The sequence below is a fragment of the Eleutherodactylus coqui genome, chromosome 1 (assembly GCF_035609145.1).
Source record: "Eleutherodactylus coqui strain aEleCoq1 chromosome 1, aEleCoq1.hap1, whole genome shotgun sequence".
NCBI lineage: Eukaryota > Metazoa > Chordata > Amphibia > Anura > Eleutherodactylidae > Eleutherodactylus > Eleutherodactylus coqui.
This window is the reverse complement of record NC_089837.1, coordinates 299,136,437-299,148,498: the sequence shown is the minus strand read 5'-3', so window position 1 is coordinate 299,148,498 and position 12,062 is coordinate 299,136,437. Positions and strand designations below refer to the sequence as shown.

Below are 12,062 nucleotides of genomic sequence, written 5' to 3'. Positions count from 1 at the left end.
GTATGATTGCGACATCCCACAGCGGCCCCCAGTATGATTGCAACATCCCACAGCGGCCCCCAGTATGATCCAACATCCCACAGTGGCCCCCAGTGTAGTAGTAGTGACATCCCACAGCGGCTCCCAGAATAATAGTGACACCCACAGCAACCCCCAGTAGTAATAGTGACACCCCACAGAGGCTCCCAGTATGATCGCGACATCCCACAGTGGCCCCTAGTGTAGTAGTAGTGGTGACACCACACAGCGGCTCCCAGAATAATAGTGACACCCACAGCGACCCCCAGTAGTAATAGTGACACCCCACAGTGGCCTCCAGTATGATTGTGACATCCCAGAGCGGCCCCCAGTATGATAGCGACATCCCACAGTGGCCCCCAGTATGATAGCGACATCCCACAGCGGCCCCCAGTATGATAGCGATCTCCCGCAGTGGCCCCCGTATGATTGTGACATCCCACAGCGGCTCCCAGTATGATAGCGACACCCCACAGCGGCCCCTAGTGTAGTAGTGACACCCCACAGCGGCTCCCAGAATAATAGTGACACCCTTACAGTGACCCCCAGTAGTAATAGTGACACCCCACAGCAGCCTCCAGTGTAATAGTGACACCGCGCAGCGGCCCCCAGTAGTGATAGTGACACCCCACAGCGGCCCCCTGTATCAAAGTGGCACCCCCACCCCCCTTCCCCGAGACCCATATACTTACTCCCTCCTCCTCGTGGAAACTCTGCTCCTCCTCTGCACTGTGTTGCTGCTGGCACTGATCCTGGTGCACACTGTGACGTCAGTGTGCTGCCGGACGCCTCCTCACCCTGCTCTCGCAGAACCAAGTAGTAGGAAACGTTGGGGCAGGATGGAGGAGGATCCCGGCTGCACACTGACGTCACAGAGTACGCCGGGATCAGCAGCTGAGTGAATGCCATCAGGAGCCTGCCGGTATTCACAAGTAGTGAGCGGCCTATGGCGGCGCGTGCCAGCAGGGAGGGCCATGCATGCCGCCTCTGGCACGCGTGCCATAGGTTCACCACCACTGCTCTATAGCATCTGACTAAATGCTCTGATCATGAGGACCTGCTATACCATCCTCCTTTAACATGGAGGGAAACTGCATGACTATCTAGCTATTTTCTGAGGGACAGCAATGCTATAAAGCGTTACTAGCATGGGATACTGATATTAAAAGATGAAACTGAGCTCTTCCAACAAGTTCACCACCTAAGGCCCAATGTCCACGGGCAAATTTGATTTGTTGAATCCGTGCTGGAGATCGGCAAATCAAGCTGCCTATAGAGATGAATGGGCGTCCCCAAATGGATTTTAAAAATGCAGCTTTGATTTGCAACCGTTTTGGCACGGAAAAAAAAAAAATTGCATCATGCTCCATTTTTGTGCTGATACTGCGAACATGCTTTGGATCCGCGGGAAAGCAGGAGATTTACAAAAAAAAAATTGTATTGTGCATGTCCAACAGCAAGCTGTGAGGTCCCATGTCGATCAGAACCATTTCCAGGTGCTCGGCCGAAGGACATTTTGTTTCATGACACCTGCTATGTATACTGCCTTTGAATCATAGAATGGTAGAGTTAGAAGGGACCTCCAGAGTCATTGGGTCCAACCCCCTGCTCAATGCAGGATTCACTAAATCATCCTAGATAAATGTTTGTCCAGTCTGTTTGAAGACTTCCATTGAAGGAGAACTCACTGCCTCCCGTGGTAACCTGTTCCACTCATTGATCACCCTCACTGTCAGAAAGTTTTTTCTAATATCTAATCTGTGTCTCCTCCCTTTTAGTTTCATCTTATTGCTTCTACATCCACCCACTGTCGCTTCCATTTGCAGTGTGATGTGAACAACAAAATTGGACTGCTACGGAGTGGAACCAGGTTGTCTTCAGCGAAAAATCCTGGTTTAGTGTGGGCACTGACGACGGTCATGTTCGTATCTAGAAATCTAGGGGTGAGCATCTCAATCCTGCCTTTGCAATGGAGCAGCACACTTCCCCCACTGCTAGTGTGATGATCTGGGGGGGCCACCGCATACGACAGTTAGTCACTTCTAGTAGTGGTACGAGTGACAATGACACTATAGCCCTATGTTCAGGACATCCTGCAGTCACATGAGTTCCTCTAATGGCAGCTTCCTAGACACATTTTCTAGCAGGATAATGCTCGGCCGCACACAACATTGTCACATGTCTGTGGCCTGCCTGGATTTATCTCCAATAGAACATGTAGCGGACCATCTGGGATGCCAACTTCAACAGCTTACGAGTTTACATGATCTAGAGGCCTAGTTATAGCAAATGTGGATCAATATGCAGCAGGATACTATACAGAGCCTGTATGCTTCCATGCCCACCTGTATCACATCTTACATCAAAGTTAGAGGTGGTACAACAGAGTACTAGAGCCTCCATGCCCGTCCATATCACATCAAAGTTAGAGGCGGTACAACAGGGTACTAGACCCTCCATGTCTGTCCATATCACATCTTACATCCAAGCTAGAGGTGGTACAATAGGGTACTAGAGCCTCCATGCTCACCTGTATCACATCTTGTATCCAAACTAGAGGCGGTACAACAGGGTACTAGAGCCTCCATGCCCGCCTGTATCACATCTTGTATCCAATCTAAAGGTGCTACAACAGGGTACTAGAACTTCCCTTCAAGTGGTCAGTTTTCTGCAATAAATCCTTTTGCTCTGGTATTGTAATCACTTACTTATATCAACATTACAATCACACATATAATGTTTCATTCAATTCCAACAATTCATAGGTGCTTTTTTCTTTCTTGACAATAAGTGTATTTTTGGTAAACTTCTTGGTAAGTTTGAAGAGTTTCTGTGAAATTACAGGACTTCCACAGGAAGAACAAGGAAAGTGTTTTAAATAATATCTTGCATGTTAGAAAAAGTGTGTGTGGGGAGATTGGGGGGGGGGGGGCTAGATTTTTTTTTGCTTCTGCTCTGCAGCTACAAATGTTTAGAAGCATTATATTCTAGAAGACAATTCAAGAGAAAGAAGCCTTTGTAACTTCCCAATTCTGTATATAATTTTCTCAATACTATGTGACCCTTTCTACAACACCTGAATCAACAGATCATTGGCATGTAGTCCAACTATCATTTTAAAGGTGAGGCAAGAAGATGACAACACATTTGGGCAAAAAGGCCAACTGCAGAACTGTCTCCCGCATATTGCGTTGCCGTTATGATGGACTCAAACTTAAACATTATTTAGACAGCTGTATTTTGTGTGTGTGTGCTGTCTGTGTATTTCACAGGTAGGACACAGACCCACTATAGTCTATGAGGTTATGCATACCGCAAGTGCAAGTTTTCATATGGACCAGCATGTCTTATTCTGGTCTGTCGGGAGGGGTATGATTTCCCCTTCAGAAGAGCATCTAGTAGGTTTGAGGAGAAATCGTATTCACATCATCGCATTCAACAACCCATAGCATTTATTTTTCCACCAAATGAGCTGTGTGGGGTCTAGTTTATTGTGAGATGACACATAGTTTTCCATTGGTACCATTTTAGAGTACATGCAAGTTATTTATTGCATTTTTTGAAAGGCATCTGAAAAATAGTAATTCTGTTTATTTTTTATGCCGTGTTGGATAATGAATATTTATTTTTTCAACATAAAAAGAGGGGTTTGTAGGGGAATAATTATTTTTTTTTTTTAAATTAAACAAACTTTTTTTAAACACTTTTTTTTTGTCTTTCAAGGGATCATATGCAATCATGTGATCACTAATATACTGCACTACCTATGAAAAATAGAGTAGCGCACCAACCTTTATGGTTAGTGCTGTTACACAGGTACAACATGTGGCCACTTTAATTTCCCGATCTGCCCCTGCTGGACGCTAGATCTCCCATGCCCAGTGGAAAATAGGGACTTGCAAATATAAAAGTGGTTTCACAGCTGCACTGGGGATTCTGCTTTCCTGCTTCATTAAAGGAGATGTCCCGCGCCGAAACGGGTTTTTTTTTTTTTAAACCCCCCCCCCCGTTCGGCGCGAGACAACCCCGATGCAGGGGTTAAAAAAACCACCCGCACAGCGCTTACCTGAATCCCGGCGGTCCGGTGACTTCAATACTTACCGCTGAAGATGGCCGCCGGGATCTTCTACCTTCGTGGACCGCAGCTCTTCTGTGCGGTCCACTGCCGATTCCAGCCTCCTGATTGGCTGGAATCGGCACGTGACGGGGCGGAGCTACACGGAGCCGCTCTCTGGCACGAGCGGCTCCATAGAAGAAAGCAGAAGACCCGGACTGCGCAAGCGCGGCTAATTTGGCCATCGGAGGGCGAAAATTAGTCGGCTCCATGGGAACGAGGACGCCAGCAACGGAGCAGGTAAGTATAAAACTTTTTATAACTTCTGTATGGCTCATAATTAATGCACAATGTACATTACAAAGTGCATTATTATGGCCATACAGAAGTGTATAGACCCACTTGCTGCCTCGGGACAACCCCTTTAAGGTAGCAGGAAAGGGGAATCCCCACAGCCGAATGATTCCATCTCTGGGCGGAACTAAACAGTGCTGGGTGGGCCCCATTGACTATAATGGGTCCTTCCACTTTCCACCCAGCTGGCCTGCATGCAGCGCTTTTTCTTCTAGTATTTTCAGCCTAATCTGTGACAAAATCTCCAGCCGGAGGTTCCAACACAGATGTGTACCCACCCTTAATAAAGGAAAACAGACGCACCCTTTTGCAAGGTTCCCATACACTGGAAAATAAGAATACACAACATAATCTCTAAGATTGTAGATCTGCAATTATCTTGCTCACTTTTCTCCATGTTACCTAAGATATCATTATTATTTTCAGCAGTATGGTGAATTAACCTTAACATAGAGATTTCTTTACTTGAATCTTAAACAAAACAGCCTATAAAATGGAGCAATACCTTATATGAAGCCTATATACCAACAGTTTAATACTGGGCTTTTTTTGTTGACTAAAACAAACACTGCTATTATAGGAAAAAACCCTCGCAGCTATAAAAACATGCATATGTGCTCATCATACTACACTATAAAAATAACCGACACGCCGTTTACCCACTTGGACGCGTGCCTTTTCAGAACTCTTTTAAAATCAGCAGAGGAACTGGCAGTAATGTGTGGATTAATTTTCTCAAATCACAAGTATTTCCCCAGTTGCAAGAAGCTTGGCACCGTCTACAAATAAAGTAACGTGAAACGATTATTTACACTAGAGAAATGTTCTTTAGTAGAATGTGGCTCATTATTTTTAGGTTTTATGTTTGCTAATTACTGTAATTTACAAGACCACTAAATTATATTTTGACACCACAAACTAGTTAATGAGTAATAGAAAAATAGAATCTTTTTTACTGAATGTGAAAAGCTTTCAATGTAAAAGTGAAGTTGTCGACTCTTCCTCAATGGCAGGTGTCGGAAAAAAGAAGGGTCGGCATGTTGGGTTTCAACTTGCCCAATTCTTTGTTCCAGCAGGAGATTAACTATTGGCGGTGGCTTATTCCCCTCTCTCCGTTCTAAAGCATGTATGTGTAAAGGTTTAGGATTAGGCTTCATGCCCATGGCGGACTCTGCCTGCGAAATATCGCAACAGAATCAGACCCGGCGCCCCTCAGAGATCCTATATTCACCTCTCCAGATCCACCCTGAGTGTCTCGCCCGGTGAGCAAGCGCAAATACACAGTGTAGTGCACGACGCGCCAGCGCTGGGCTGTGAGGTGGATTCCTGCGATACTTCCGCAGTGCCCACTGCGCGGAATATCGCTGGATGGACAGCTTCCATTGACTGCAATGGAAGCTGTCTGCGCAATTTTCCGCACAAAATAGAACATGTTGTGATTCTCCCCGCGAGTGGAAAATCGCAGTTGATTTCCGCTCGTGGGCAGGGGAGAATAATTTAACATGGCATGTCTATGAACGGACATTGCTGCGGAATTCGTGGCGAGTGTCTGACCGTGAATTCCGCAGCGATAATCCGTCCGTGGGCATTGGGCTTAAGGTGCCCATATACCTTGAACATGTTTATCTGATTGGTGACTGCATTATTTAGAGATATACCATTGCACATAGAGCTGAGCTGCTACAGTGCATCTACACCCATCATGTTATATTAAACTTTTCTTATAGATAGCCTGTCTCTGATGTGCATGTTTCTTTTTAGAGTGGAGGGGGGCATGTTTTGAGGTGCGTGCCCCAATCTTTTAAGTTTCTGGCAACACCTGCGCTTTTGAATGCAGCACCAATGAGTCCCTTAAAGGAAATCGGTCATGTCCCCACAGCACTATAAACTACGGTATGGTGCTATTAGGAAACATGACAGGTAGCTTAGGGATGCTTTTTGGTTTTTATCATCACCCACTCCCACGATCTACCGCTATCTACCTCTGAAAACCATGTGTAGTACGAAATTCTGACTCTTTTCAGACTCCGATGCGCACACTTCTCCCATAGACTTGTATAGGAAAGTGCGCTGCGCACAACGGGCTTTGAATAGTCAGTTTTGTGCAGCGCACTAACTTGAGAGGGTGACAGTGCTGGATCGCGGAAGCGGATAAGTATAAAAATTACATCCCCAAGCTTCCTGTCATGTTCCCTAATAACAGCATAACTTAGTTTATAGAACTCTTGTGACATGACAGGTTCCCTTTAAGAGTTCCAGCAATGCAGCCGAAAGTTACAGATAAGCTGCAGCAGTTAAGAAATATTTTGGGGGAGCAAACAAACAGAATTTTTGCACAAGAGTCCATAAGACTTCAGCTATGCCAGCCAGGAGGATGTCTGTTTACCTCTCCTGAGTGTACTGGCATCCAGTCCGATCCCTCTGTGCCACTGAGTTTCGGCCTCTGTAGCACCTTTGCAGTGCTGTGGCCCGTACTACTCACTACGCAGCCCACCCAGCTGTTCAGTTAGGCTTGACTCTAGGCTCCTACAGAATCAAGTGATCACTCTGTGGTGCCGCCAATGGCAACCAAGACATGAGGCCCATACTGAGGAGCTGGCGTGGTAGAGTTGGCACTTCTCATGGTGGCTCTACCAGACTCCTCCTCGGAGGGATGAGCAGAACCTCGGCCCAGGTGCCACTAGGCCTCCTCCAGGCAACGCTGGGACAGCGGTCACCTGTCTAAGTGTTGCGGATGTGAAGCTGTCACACGTGACGTCGCCGTTTCTTTCTCAACGTACATTATCCGGCGTATGAATAAAGAGAGAGTCCACACACTGATAAACTTGAATACCTCAATCACTGGGAACGGGCAGTGACTGGAAACTTTACTGGAGAAGATGCAGTGGAATACAATTCATTTGTATGTGCAGGAAAGACAAGTTGCTAGTGTTAGGTCAGGGAGGATAACTCAGGATGATATCAGGCCTGCAGTCTCGGTTATCTACAGTGCTCCGCTCCTGGAAAGGGAATACTCTGGAGGGGGACGGGGGAACACTCCACTGACACTCACTCTGCACTCTGGTAGACAGCTCTGCACGGCAGACTTCTCACTCCTTTCTCTCTTCAGAGGTGGCTCCTGGCATGGAAGTCCTCAGGATACCTTTCCTCCTCTTCCATCACTTCACCACATGAGGGTTGAAGGTATCCCCATGTGGCCGGCACTCTCAACTGTTGAAGATGACAGAACTCACTGTTAGCTCTCAAGCATATATACTTATAGGGTGTAGACATCATGTGACTAGACAGATATTGATACATTTCCAGACATATCCCAGCCACTTTCAGACATTAACCTCTCACATGCTGCAGCTGTGTAATACACATAACAGCAGACAAGACACTTTGCACAGTGCATCCACATAAAAGACACGACATGTATGACAATTATGGAGGGGCCAGAAATGGGTGTTTCGGGCCACTACAACTCAAGTAATAGTCAAGTTGACCATTCTCTACCCGTTAGTCTCCTGCTGCCTTCTCCGGAGGCAGAGCATCTTTGTGCAAGTCACAGCCCTCTCAGTCTCTGCTACTGAGCAATGGGAAAGCTGGGCTAACTTTGTTCTCACCTCAGTCTGAGCACTTCACTTTTGTGTTCCATCCTATGAACAGATAAACAGAATGTCAGAGATGGTTTCATCACATCACAGACACTAACAGTACCCAAAGGATCATGGTGGCTATAATGGGAGTCTGTTGGGCGTTTGTCAAGCTGTCTGACATTTTACCAGACAATAGTGCGTATGCTGTGTTACTTTATCTGGGCTTCATTGTTAAGCCTGATTTAGACACAACGATTCTCGCTCAAAAGACATCTTTTAATAATCGTTGTGTGCATTTACAGGGCAAGGTGATTGCTCAAATGGCAGTTTGATTGACAGTTTTGAGTAGAGATGAGCGAGCATGAAAATGCTCGGGTCCTTGTTATTCAAGTCGAGCTTTTCGTAAAATTCGAGAGCTCTATTCGAGTAACGAACCCCATTGACTTCCATGGGAGACTCGAGCATTTTTGTATGGGACCCACCGGTTGCCGAGCTTTTTTTTTTCTTTCCTGTGTTCTCTCTCTCTCTCTCGGTATCTCTCTTGTTCTCTTTCTCTCTCTCTCTCTCTCTCTCAAGAGTACGTTCGCTCAAGTCTACTTTTGAGCGATCACTTTGTGCTCTGAGCAGAGGATTACTAAAGAAGACAGCTGGAGTGCTGTCTTCTGTATACTCCTGCTGTGTTCACGGAGCACACAGCTGTTATACAGCTGAGCGCTCCGGGGCCGCTTGTCTTCTGCATCCAACTGTTCTTTTCTTGGAGCGCTCCGAGCGGGGTATGCAGAGGACAAGCAGGGCAGCTTGTCTTCTGCATCCAGCTGTTCTCTTCCCAGAGCGCTGAACTGCTATACAGCTGAGCGCTCCAAGCTGGTATGCAGAAGACAAGCGGGGCTGCTTGTCTTTTGCATCCAGCTGTTCTCTTCTCAGAGTGCTCTGCTGTTATACAGCTGAACACTCCGAGCAGGGTACCAGAACACAGCCAGAGCGCTATGTTCTTCATACCCCGGCTGTTCACAGAGTGCTCAGCTGGTATACAGCTGTGCGCTCCGTGCGGAGTATGAAGAATACAGCTGGAGCGCTGTGTTCTTTATACCGCGCCTGTGTTCACGGAGCGGGATACCAGCTGAAACCATAGTATCAGCGGTATCCCGCTGTGAACTCCTGATAAGACTGATTGTTCTCTTTCAGCATGCTGAAAGAGAATGATCAGCGACTCATTAACGAAAACCGCGCGATGTCAGTCAACGATTCTCACTCAACACGGCTTTGAGCGATTGTTGAGTGAGAATCGTGTCTAAACCAGCCTTTAGAGACTCTCACACAGATGTAAACAGTCTTATGGTTTGATGACAATGTATTCTAGGGTATTGTTTTGCCCTTATAGTATTACTATTAGAAGTAGTATTTATCTTTGTAGTGGTCTTTATTCAGTGACAGTATGTTGGTATTAATTGCTTTGTTATAGTAATATGTAATCACGGTGCGGCGGTGTTATTTGGCCCTTACATAGTGTTACTATATGTAATGTTAGTCTTGGTATACAGGTTTTGTTGAGTGAAAGTATGGAGGTAATCATATGTTCTGCAGTGATACTGCGTGTGTGATTTATGTCTTTTCACATCTAGAAAATATTTTTTTTTACCGTGTAAATTTTTTAATAAACTGACATTTATTTGGTCATTTATTTCAGCCCACAATGTGATCAGGGGTATACTCAATATAGCAAAGAATTATCCCACAAGTGTCTAAAACTACAAAGCAATCTATTAGGTTGTGCTGAAGGATCAGTCTAAGGCCTTCTTCACATGAGCGTTTTTATGCGGGAAATTTAGCTGCATATAAAAATCGGAACCATGTGAAGTATTGGATTCCAATGCATTCATTTATTGAGAAGACTGACATAAAAATATGTTGCGCCGGGAAAGATAGGACATTGGCGGCCGAATACAGAGGCCGATTTTATACTCAGCTGGAAAAGATAGGTCTTGCCTTATCTTTCGGCTGATATACTACGATATTGGTGGATCCCATAGACTCTTATGGGAGCTGCTAAAAAAAAGGGGGGGGGAGGGAGTTTAGCAGTGTTCAACGCTGCGAAAAGCTTACAGCATGTGCTCTATTGAGCAATTACACTTCAGCCCATGGATTTATGCCAACTGAGGTGTTTCTCGGCTGCGGCATATATTTTCGCTAATATGCCGCAGCTGCTCGTGTGAATAGGTGAGAAAAAGTGAATTTTGGCCACGACTTGATAATGCCTATTCCTCATTCATGTGATTTTTGCCCATGATGTGGCCAGCATGAAAGTGCATCACTCGTGTGAATGAGGCCCAATAATCATACAGCTATAGCATGTCTGGGGGCCTTTCCTAATCATACAGCTATAGCATGTCTGGGGGCCTTTCCTAATCATACAGCTATAGCATGTCTGGGGGCCTTTCCTGGCTGCCATCGTTACATATTGGCCTCCCATGAATTAATTTGTGGAGGTGGATGGGTACAGAAGGAGCTCCCTCTCTCTGTTTAGTCACCTAGTTACCGTACCAATGTCACTATTGACTGTGGCATCTAGGGAGTTAAGTGACAAGGGCCTGAGTCTTTTGATCCTTGCCATTACAGCAAGAGCTCGGCTGTCTGTAACACAGAGATCGTGTAGACGCAAGGCACAACATAAATGTCTGTCATAGAAACTAAAGACAAGGGAGTCTATGGTGTTCATTTAGGTCATGGAGGCTTAACGGGTTAGAAATAAGTGGCATATTAATGTATACCTCTGGTTTGAACATGTTCTGTACTTCATGGTAAATTAACGGCGGCAAGCTATACATGCCACAAAGGCTTCCCCCCTCCTAGCACCTTCGTGGCTGTGACAAGTTGATTTGTCTACTCCTGCCTTCTTGTATTCGCCCCATTTGCTGCAGGTTTGAGCCGACATACAATATGCAAAATTTTTTTCTACTTCGATTTTCCAATCGTCCCTGCGTTCATTCTCAAGTAGACCTGGCTGTAGCTAAAACTTGCCATCCTAACCTAAAATAAAACCCTGGATCCACTGTTAGGATAGGGCAGGGGAGTCATGGATCCCACTGCTTGAGGAGGTTGCAGAACAGATTCAGCTCTCTGCATAAAAAGTCCAAGTATTGTGACAACTCAGGGATGTCAGCTCAATGGATCCCCATTTTTCTGGGTAAAATGGTTGGCATACATGAGAAATGCACTCAGAGACACTGGAGAACAATGTCTGATAAGAGGTGGTTTAGGTGGCCCTTCAGCACCCCATGGGGTAGACCTGCCACTAGTGGCCACTGTCAAATTGTATAATGTGGATATGTGTGCATGTAATGTGCAGATGTGTGTGGAACACTGTATTCAGACCGTATTCTGCTTGTACATTGGCAGGTACTTAAGGTGTGTTTTTTTGGGGTTTTTTTGGCGGAAGGGGGGGGGGGGGACAAACACACCATACACACATAATTATATAAAACACAATTGTTACCAGTTAAGGACATGTAATTGCTACCATACAGTGGTGGACACAAGCAGTATAATATGCATTTATGCACAGTCGTAGGGACATATAAGTACTGTGATAACTTGGGGGGTTGCTAGCTCAATAGATCGCCATCTTTCCTCCACCTAAATGGATGGTCACACCTCAGTAACCCACATCCAGGCCAGAAGTTTGGTAAAACTCAATAAATCCATCTTTTATTTTGGTACATTAACGGAAAGCATGATATAATCTTCATACTATTGTCATACACATACAAGTCCCTGACCGTCTGGCCACTACATAAACAGATTTGCACCTGTCCACCAAATAGGGCTGGTGCTTTAAACACATCAAGTTTTACCCATCAAAGCTGTTAACTTTAGAGGCCGTCTACCCCAGGCAAGTTCGTGGCTTTTCTCAGCCGGCATTAGCCTCTTTCTCAGGTCACCTCTCCCAGGAAGCAACCCTGAAATCAGCCCGTCTGGAGGCTTTGTTTTCTCCAGACACCCACACAGGTGTCTTTTCTTTCTAATTTGTCTGCTCTTAAGCCCTCTAGTGGTCATTT

At 45.6% G+C, this 12,062-nt stretch overlaps 1 long non-coding RNA gene across 1 annotated transcript; it reads right to left on the bottom strand.

The window, feature by feature from the left end:
* Positions 1 to 7,281: 7,281 nt before the first annotated feature.
* Positions 7,282 to 11,850, bottom strand: LOC136573239 (uncharacterized). Its single transcript, XR_010785865.1, has 3 exons — positions 10,441 to 11,850; positions 8,035 to 10,368; positions 7,282 to 7,636 (listed from the first exon to the last, which is right to left on the bottom strand). It is a non-coding gene; the product is annotated as an uncharacterized lncRNA (long non-coding RNA).
* Positions 11,851 to 12,062: the final 212 nt, after the last annotated feature.